This window comes from Bos mutus, chromosome 18 (genome assembly GCF_027580195.1).
Source record: "Bos mutus isolate GX-2022 chromosome 18, NWIPB_WYAK_1.1, whole genome shotgun sequence".
In the NCBI taxonomy this organism is placed as follows: Eukaryota; Metazoa; Chordata; class Mammalia; order Artiodactyla; family Bovidae; genus Bos; species Bos mutus.
This window is the reverse complement of record NC_091634.1, coordinates 3513357-3523854: the sequence shown is the minus strand read 5'-3', so window position 1 is coordinate 3523854 and position 10498 is coordinate 3513357. Positions and strand designations below refer to the sequence as shown.

Here is a 10498-nt window from a genome sequence, read left to right as displayed (position 1 = left end):
TCCTTATTTAACTTATATGCAGAGTACATCATGAGAAACGCTGGGCTGGAAGAAGCACAAGCTGGAATCAAGATTGCCAGGAGAAATAGCAATAACCTCAGATATGCAGATGACACCACCCTTATGGCAGAAAGTGAAGAGGAACTAAAAAGCCTCTTGATGAAAATGAAAGAGGAGAGTGAAAAAATTGGCTTAAAGTTGAACATTCCAAAAACTAAGATTATGGCATCTGGTCCCATCACTTCATGGGAAATAGATGGGGAAACAGTGGAAACAGTGTCAGACTTTATTTTGGGGGGCTCTAAAATCCCTGCAGATGGTGATTGCAGCCATGAAATTAAAAGACACTTACTCCTTGGAAGGAAAGCTATGACCAACCTAGACACCATATTCAAAAGCAGGGACATTACTTTTCCAACAAAGGTCCATCTAGTCAAGACTATGGTTTTTCCAGTGGTCATATATGTATGTGAGAGTTGGACTGTGAAGAAAGTTGAGTGCCAAAGAATTGATGCTTTTGAACTGTGGTGTTGGAGAAGACTCTTGAGAGTCCCTTGGAAGGCAAGAAGATCCAACCAGTCCATCCTAAAAGAAATCAGCCCTAAATATTCATTCGAACGACTGATGCTGAAGCTGAAACTCCAGTACTTTGGCCACCTGATGTGAAGATGTGACATTGGAAAAGACTCTGATACTGGGAAAGGTTGAAGACAGGAGCAGAAGGGGACAACAGAGGATTAGATGGTTGGATGACATCATTGACTCAATGGACATGAGTTTGAGTAAACTCCGGGATTTGCTGATGGACAGGGAGGCCTGGTGTGATGCAGTCCATGGGGTCCCAAGAGTCGGACAGGACTGAGGGACTGAACTGAACTGAATCACTCAGATGACTGTTAGGAGGAAACCTCAGTAATTGTAACTAGAGACCTGCTTACAACAGGGCAGCTGGTTTTTCTCTTAGGAAGTGAGTCCAGAAAGAATGAGGGAGACCGGAACCCACATGGTCGTTTATAATATAACCACAGAAACGACATACTGTTACTCCTGCCAGAATCTGTTGATACACATATTGATTCTGTTAATTGTTGCTGCTGCTGCTGAAGTGATTATGTTCTACTTTTCGTCACTGAGGAGACACCTATCTTCATACACTCACACAAAGGGCTTTTGAATTTTCCTCTTTTTTCAACTTGCTGAAAACAGCACGGCTTCCCAGAGGCAGCTCTCAAACTTTTTCTCTTTAGCCTTAAGTTGTGTGAAACATTAACTTAGAACAGGCAGAAAGCAGCTCTGCTCCAGAGGAAATCAGATTTACAGACATCAAAATGTAGAGAAAGGAAGCACAGCTGGACAGAAGGACCAACAGACCCAAAACTGACAGGGGCGAGGGTGAGGGGATACAAGGCTCCGCCCCTACTGGCCCCCTACTACGTATCTGAGCTTCCGCCCTCGTCCCACCCTCTCCCCTTACATCCCCTCTCGTTGGCTACGGCGTAGCGCAGTCACCTTCCTCTGTACCGGATCTTCCGCCCGCGCGTGCGCAGTATCCTGCAGACCCGGAATTGAGTTTAAATGAGCGATAGAGAGTTCTGGTCAGTTTGAATGTTTGTTTGTTTAAAATCTGAATTTCGTAGTCCCACAGCCTGTTGTCCTTCACACGTGGGTTTCCGGGGTCTCTGTGGCCGTTCAAACTACCGTCCCCATTTTCCCGTCCCCAGTGTGTCTTCGGATCGCGTGAAAAGTTCTGAAGTCCTTTAGCTTAGCTGCCGTGTCCCTGGGGCCCAGGTCCGCTTGCTGTTAATACAGGTCTAGAGTCCATGTCCTTCTCTGGCAGTTCTGCCTTCTAACTTGTAGAGACCTCTGCTGAAAGTCCTGCATTGCCCAACCGCTAGGTCCCTGATCCACGAAGAGGTGAAAGAGGCTCTATTCTGTATGGAGTTTGGTCAGGGTCTCGCCTAAGGTTTGAAGGGTGGGTCTGCCTAGAACGTGTGGTTTTCACAGGAAGGGCCGCGAGTTCTGAAGAAAACAATAAAACTAAAAATACCTCGTTTGATCTCTGTTCCAGAATCCCTCCTGTGTCAGTGGCCGTACAGGATTTTGTTTTGTACCTGTTGAGATCCTCCCTGTGTGTGTGGCTGTGTTACAGGGACCTCAGTGTATTTTTCTGAGTATTGGATAGCCTGTTTTCAACACTCAGGGGTCACTTCCCAGGACTGATCTTACCTGAGAGTGAAGCCCAGAGAAAGAGGAAAGCAAGGAGTCAGAAATGACTCGTTTCGAGATAAGAGGCATAGTCCTTTTGATTGTTCTGTCTGTCTTTCCTGAAATGCTCTTTTTTTGGACTTGATAAGCTCCTTAACTTCTGAACGGGTTTGTTTGAACTTACCCATAGTCTTCATCCGAAGGGACCCGTTGCCCTCCTGGCATATCGGTGTGTCAGAAAACCGTATTGCCAGCCAAAGAAGCTCACTCAAGCTTTTAAGTCCCGAGTTTTTGTTGGGGTTTAGCTACATAGGCATGGTTGATAACATCTCCAACATTCTCCCCTCCTTAGAAGTTGGGTTGGGTTAATAAGCCCACCTGGCTTAAAGCCCCGTACCTCTAGTCACTTCATTGGTCTTTGTGAAATTACCAGCTTCACAACCTGAGTCATTCTCTTATTAAACTATGGGCCCACTTGTAAGTCCTCTTGTTAGCATAAATTATCAGGGACAATGGAGAGTAATAAAGCCACTTCAGTCACTAAGGAAATTCCAAGAGGGGAAAAAACTTAAATTCCAAGAGTAAAAGCTAACTTTCAGAACCTGTGGGCCAAAGCCTGCTAAATTCTCTTATTCTTTTGAAATTTTAATATTTATTTAGTTTTGGCTATGCTGGGATTTTGCTGATGCACTTGGGCTTTCTCTGTTGTGATTAGGAGGAGCTACTATCTTGTTGTGGAGCTCTGGCTCTAAGGCACGGGTTCAGTTGTTGTATTCATAACTGGCAGGCTCTGGAGCAGGTGGGCTTCCGTAGTTGTGTCACAGTAGCTTAGTTGCTCCCAGGCTTGTGGGATCTTCCCTGACCAGGGATGGAACCCGTGTCCCCTGCATTGACAGGCAGATTTCTACCCACTGGACCATCAGGCATGTCCCTAAGTTCTTTATTACACAACGTTGAAACCTAAATCTTTCCTTTATGCCGTGTGGTATTTTTTCCGCTCTGATTTTTGATGTTGCTTTGGAATACCTCACCTCTTACATGATTACAAAATATAATGGTGTGTTTCATCCTACTCTTTTATTGTTCAAAATAATGTCCAAGTCTCTCTTTAGGTGAGCTTCTTTGGCTACCTTGTAGCTATTTTGCTTCATTTAGTTTAAAATAATGTGAACTAGTCTATACAGTGATAGCTTCATATATAACTTGGCAGGTTCCCTCTATTTAGGCTTTTTTGATTTTTATATTCAAAATTATGTTAGCTCTCTAGATACAGCTGAGACTTAACATTTGAAATATCCATGTTTGTTTTGAGTTTGAATTGTTTTGAATTTGCAGTCACTGAAGTCTTTGTGTCACTACATCTTCCAATTAAACTTGTGATTTTCAGAGTTTATCTCTGAAACTCAAAGCGTTTTCAAATAAATTCTCATGAGATCCAAGGAGATTCTCCATCATATTTTTAATTGTTGTTCCTCGCTCTTAAGGTTTTTAGATTATACGAAGACATCTTTTGTAAAAGTTCTTATTGGAATATAACTGTTTTACAATGTACATCAAAGAGAATCAGTCTTATGATATATTTGAGCAAGGTCTGGGAGTTGGTGATGGACAGGGAAGCCTGGCATGCTGCCATCCACAGGGTCGCAAACAGTTGGACATGACTGAGCAACTAAATTGAATTGAAGGTGGAAATTAATCATTATACTGACTAATATCCCCTCTTCATTTATTGGTTCTTATAGGCTTTTATCTTGTTCCTTCCTCCACAGCATATTCTCTGTATGATCATTTTGTGCAATTTTCTGTGTTTGTGTTCTGTGTAATGAAAGCTGCAGAATCCTAGTTTTTCCTTCTGGTGTCTGTTCCCTGGAGTGTGAGGTTGCTCCACAGGCTTGTGTCCTTATCCCCTTAATAGGGGGTGTGATTGCTGTTATTGTGACCCGAGTCTTCCCTGGATATTGAAGGGAGTTTCCCATTGCTCTCTGGTTATCCCTGCCCTATTAGGGGCGGAGTCTGCTCCCTGGTTGGTGGAATAGAGTCCCCAGATCTGTTTCTTCACTTTGTTTCTGATCTATGGTGGAGGCAGGTGGGATTGGAGCACACCCACTGGGAGAGAAACCACTGAGTATTGCTCCTCTGAGGATGTTCACCTCTAGGTGTGCTCTGTGTGTCACCTTTTGCACATTGTGTGAGTCTCATGTGACCCTGTGTTGACATTGCTTCTGACCCCACCTTAACCCTGTGTATGCCGGCACATGGCCCTGGGGTCTCTCAGATGTTGTTTTCACCAGGTCAGCAGCATAGATCCACTGAAATCAGGGGCCAGGATCGCATTCATCATGGAGCTGGACCCGATGTGGTGCTGTGGGGGCAGCTCAGGATCTGGCCTGGCCCATTCCCCTCATGTAAGAACCCACAAAGTCTACAGCTGCTAAAGCTACACCTGTTGTGACTGGGTGAGGGGGATGGGGTCTGCTTTTCCATTCAAATGCTCTTAAGGGGCTGAGGTTACAAAGCCAGTTGTGGGTGTAAAAGCATTGTTTGTGCAGCTGTGAAGAGAGATTTCAGCTTCTCTTCCTTAACCCTGGGGCTAGCTGTGCTTTCAGCTCCATCTGTGCATGTGGCCGACCCACAGGTGTCTGCTCCAGAGGCTTCCACAGAGCACAGGAGTCTGCTGATGGTGGAGGAGGTGTGTGGGGGGAGGCTGTGGCTGGGGCTCAATAGAGCCCACCCGGGTGGTGGCCCTTCCTGGATGCTGGCGAGGCAGGGGCCAGCACAGAGGGAGAGGGGCTGTGGTGGGCTTCTTCTTTGGTCATCAGTCAGCAATGGTGCTATGCTGTATGGTGGTTCAGGCTTCTGCCACAACATCCCCGTTTATAGAGCTCCTCCCTCCCTGCCTTTCCTGCAGGATGTCCTCTCACAGCCCACAGCAGTCCTCCGCCTGGGTCTGCTCTCTAGACCCCACATTCCAGCACCCAGCCCTTGTCTGCAGTGGTGGACACCCTCTCAGGCTGGGTGGGCAGGGCAGGGGTCAGTACCCTGTGTACACGTCTCACTCTGTGCTGCTGCCACAGACTGTTGGCGTGTTCTCTTTCCACAGAGAATGAGGCTCGTCTTCTGTCTCAACTGGGCTCCCCCAGTGAGGGCCTTTCCTGGATATGGAGACCTGACCTGTCTTCAGATCGCCCCAAGGTTCAGGTCCCACTGCAATTCCTCTCCTGTTACTTTTCCTTCTTCTTTTTCTTGTCTTATCTGTCAACACAGAAATCTTTCTTGACCTTTTCATTGTCCAAGGCCCTCTGATTGTGTTCACCAGGGGCTCTGTGAAAATTCTTCCATTTCTGATGTATTCTTGTTGTGTTTGTGGAGAGAGATGAACTCCCATCTCTGCCTGATCCTCTGGCATCTTGATCCTTCTGTCTGTTTTTTATTTTTAAACAAGCAAAGGAGTCATCACTTTTCTTTAAATCTTTAAGGATATTCACTGAGAATAGTAGGTAAAGTAACTTGTTATTTGATATCTTTCAACTCTGTCTCCTCAAGATACCCAGGATTTGATGCTAAAGAATCCAGGGTTAGAAGATGTATTTCCAAAAGCAAACCTAGGAAAATATGAAAGATTTCACCTCAGAACATTTAATGAATGACTGGGAACATATGAGGGCATATGAAAGACAGAGAGGATGTTTATATGGACATAAAGAAACTGAGACAGTTAACATAAGGTACACATCACTGCAAAAAGAAATGAGCAATGCAAGTCAAATTGGGGAAAATGCCAACTTCAGTCTTCAACATCTGATGAGAACTGTAAGTTTTTAAGAAAAGATTTCCATCATTTTTTGAAACATACATGTTCTCTGAAAGGAAACGTGGAAACCCCGGAAGGTAATCTAGTCTCTACTACAAATACTCATTCCAACAATACTCAATGTAACATATTAAAAAATCACCCAAGCGTGTCTGAACACCGGAATTTTAAAAATGAGGGGGAAAACTCACAATATAATTAACTTGAGGGATCTGTGAGAAGGGGGTCATTATTCTTCCACCAACAGATATTTTTTCCCCATGCCAAAATGTATAATGTTGATGATAATGGAAGAGATGTAATCCAACCATCATTGTTTAATACATCCCATGATATGGTTAATATGGAAGAACTTTCCGTGTATAATAAAATGAGTCAACACTTCTGTAAGAGCGTCAGCCCCAATAATTGCAAGAGTATTTATGATGGAGTGAGAGCGTATTCAGGCAATAAAACTGGGTATAAGGTTGAAGGAGACTCAAACCTTATGAAACATCAGGGACCTGAATCTTCAAACAAGGATTCTAAAATTAATAAATGTAGAAATATCTTTTATCAGATGTCAGGTCTTTCTCTATATAAGAGCACTCATACTGGAGAGAAGACTTACAATTGTAGTGAATATGGTAAAATTTCTAATCAGTCTACAGAACTTGTTCAACAGCAGACTATTCAGAATTCACAGAAAGAAAACAAGTGTAAGATATGTGGGAAAGTCTTTGTAACTCATCCGATAGAAGTAGACATAGGAAAATTCATACAGGAAGGAAACCTTTCCCATGTACAGAATGTAGGAAAACATTTATCTTTCGCTCACATCTTACTCAACATCAGTGAATTCATACTGGAGAGAAACCTTACAAATATACAGATTTATTTGCAAAGCCTTTAATCACAACTCAACACTTTCTCAACATCAGCAAATGTATACTGCAGAGAAACCTTATAAACGTACAGAATGTGGCAAAGCCTTTATATGTTGCTCACATCTTACCCAACGTCAGCGAATTCATACTGGGGAGAGACCTTATAAATGTACACAATGTGGCAAAGCCTTTAATCAGAACTCAGGTCTTACTCAACATCAGCGAATGCATACTGGAGAGAAACCTTATAAATGTAAAGAATGTGACAAAGCCTTTAATCGTCTCTCACTTCTTACTGGACATCAGCGAATTCATACTGGGGAGAGACCTTATAAATGTAAAGAATTTGACAAAGCCTTTATCCGTTGCTCACATCTCACTTGACATCAGCGAATTCATAGTGGCGAGAGACCTTATCATTGTACAGATGCAAACCTTTATTCGGAGTTCAAGTTTAGCTGCACATCATCAAATCCATACTGGGGATAAATGATACAAATGTAAAGAATGTGGCAAAACCTTTATTACAAGTTCAAGTCTTACTCAACATCACCAAATTCATATGGGGGACAGACGTTATAAATGTATGGAGTGTGGCAAGGCCTTTATTAACAGTTCTTGTCTTACTAAACATCAGCAAATCCACTGGGGAGAGACGGTATAAATGCACTGAATGTGGCAAAGCCTTTAATCGGAACTCAATTCTTACTACACATTTGCAAGTTCATGCTGGAGAGAAACCTTATAAATGTACAGAATGTGGCAAAGCCTTTAGTCATGGTGGTCATCTCACTAAACATCTCAGAACACATGCTGCAGAGTGATGAATAAGTGATGGAAGATGTTTGCCCTAAATATACATCAGAAAACAAGAGTTTATACAAGAAACCTATGGAAATGTAACAAATATGTAGAAAACTATTTAATCAAAAATCAAATTGAAATAAATATCAGAGACTGCATACTAAAAAGTATTTCATCAATCATCTTTTTTTTTTTTTTTAATTTTCTCTAGTAGGAGAATTACTGTATAGAGAGCAATCCATCGTTTAAAAACATAGAAAATGGATATTTTAGCTAGGATCATGAGATGAAGGTTGATTGTTAGAAAGCTACACTTATTAGCAATGTATCTTTGTTTACAATGACTTGATTTGAGATTAGTTGAAAAGCAAAATGAATGTAATTCAATGCTCAAATAATCCATACTATGCTTTGTTTCTAGTGTGAATGAAAAAGGTTTTTGATGGTTTAATGCTTCAAAGATTATCCTTTTTATTTTGTGTTGCAACTATTTCTATCTATTTTCCATTAGAAGATGAAGGATCAGTTCGGTTCAGTTCAGTCACTCAAATGTCCAACAATGACCCCATCTAAATGGGCAAGTGTTTGTCCATTCACCAACAGTAGTTTATCCAAACTCATGTCCATAATTGGTGATGCCATCCAGCCATCTCATCTCTGTCATGTATTCCTCCTGCCCCAGTCCCTTCCAGAAGATGGTTCTTTTTTTTTTTTAATATTTATTTATTTGCATCAGTCCATCAGATCTTAGGACTGATCATTTAGGATGGACTAGTTGGATCTCCCTGACCAAGGGACTTGAGTCTTCCAACACCACAGTTCAAAGGCACATTGGGAATGCAGAGTCATTATGACCACTGGACCAGCCTTGACAGGAACTTCTCCAAAAGTAATGTTCTAAATTTTAATATAGGTTGATCACTTTCCTTCCAAGAACACAATCTTAACAGTTCAGTCACCATCTATTGATTTTATCTTTAAAATAAAGTCTGTTTAAAAACTGTTTCCACTGTTTCCCGTCAATGTTGAAATATCGGACGGATGCATCTGTTTTAATATCATAGTTAGAAATGTACTCTCCTAGAACCCTTTCAAAATACCATAATGTAAAATGTGTATGAACATGTTAACTAAGGTGTTTGTATTTCATTTGTATTTGTAAGTTGCCATAATATAAGTGATCATGAAATCTTTCCATGTATTAAAGTAAGAAAGAAGTTGGTTCTATTGTTTTTTGTTTAATATTTATTTATTTGGCTGCATCAGATCTTAGTTGCAATGGCACCCTACCCCTGACCTTGATTGAAAATCCCCATTGGGAACGGATCTTAGCCACTGGACCACCAGGGAACTTCTCCAAAAGTCGGTTCTAAATTTTCAATACTTAATATCACTTGAACTGTAAGAACACAATCACAGTTCACTACAATATTGATTTATCTTTATAATATGAGCATAAGTGAAGTATATTACTTGACAATGTTGAAATAAAGACAGCTTCTGTGATAACCTAGAAATGTATTAGAAACCCTTTCCAGAAAAGGCATGTAATTAGTGTATTTCTTGTTTACTAAATGTTTCCTAGGCTTTGTTTTGTAAGTCATAAACATAATGATCCTCACATCCTTTTATCAGAAAAATGAGTATTTCTCTGTGCTTTTAATCTGATTTAATCATGGATCATACTGTGGATTGTAAAATGTTTAATTTCAACCTTGTGTGAAATTAATACATGGTTATTAATAAAAGTGAATGGTTTCTAGTGTTTCAATTGATTGTAATGAATGAAGTGTTAAGACTGTGATCAGCAGTCTTGCTCAAACCCCAGGTTCTACTTCACAGGTCCCCCTTCAATGACACCCTCACAGAGCTCACCAGAATCCTGCTCGTCTTGGTCTGCAGGACCAATCCACCCTCAGTCTGTGGAGCCCAGGCACTTCACCCAGGGTCACTTATAAGCCTGAGTCCCACTTACTGGCACTGTCTGGGCCTGGTTCTAGCCTTGACCTCCCACAGGGTCCCTCAAGGCTTGCTGTGAATTCTCTCATAAACTCACCAGCTTCAATTTTCCTTTCTTCTTCTGTTGAACTAAGATTTTCCATGGGATCATTTTAGCAAATATAAATTTAACAAAGTCACAGGAAGGACAATTAAAAAACATGATTGCAAAATTCTGAACTAAGATTCATAAAATTTTACCACATGTAAAATTCTCAGCACATGTCTCTCATCTAGGCTTAAAGGAACTGTTTTCTCATGCCTTTGACATACATTGAATGCAATATATAAATATCTGAAGGTACATACATTAGCAGTGAGAAAACTAATATAGAATGTGCAAGTGTAGGTGTTTTAGTGCATATTTATTTAAAGAATTTGGGAATGATAGATCCAAAGTGAGAATATCAGCATGGTAAATATCAGATTTACCACGAATTTACAGAGTTGTCAACTAATCTGTTTTGTCGACTTTTCATGGAATTTATTTCCTTACATGTCAGGAGGTTGCGTTTGTTAAGGAACTGCCACACTGTCCTCCCTAGCGGCTGCACCAGCTTCCATTCCCTTCCGTCATGTAGGAGGTTCCCTGATCTCCATAGCCTCTTCAGCCTTTATTATATCCTTAGTGGGCATTTTGATAATGGTTATTCTGACTAGAATGAGGTGATACCTCATTGTAGTTTTGTTTTCCTTTTCTTAATAATTACTGACGCTGAGTGTCTTTCATTTGCCTCTTGCCCATCGAAATGTCTTCTTTGGAGATATGAGGTCTTAGTCCAATTTTTGATTGAGTTATTTTTGTCCCTGATAT

The 10498-nt window shown here is 41.2% G+C and overlaps 1 pseudogene; it reads left to right on the top strand.

Moving 5' to 3' along the window:
- Nucleotides 1-6251: 6251 nt before the first annotated feature.
- On the top strand, nucleotides 6252-8121 carry LOC106701344 (zinc finger protein 502-like; annotated as a pseudogene).
- The last annotated feature ends 2377 nt before the right edge of the window (nucleotides 8122-10498 follow it).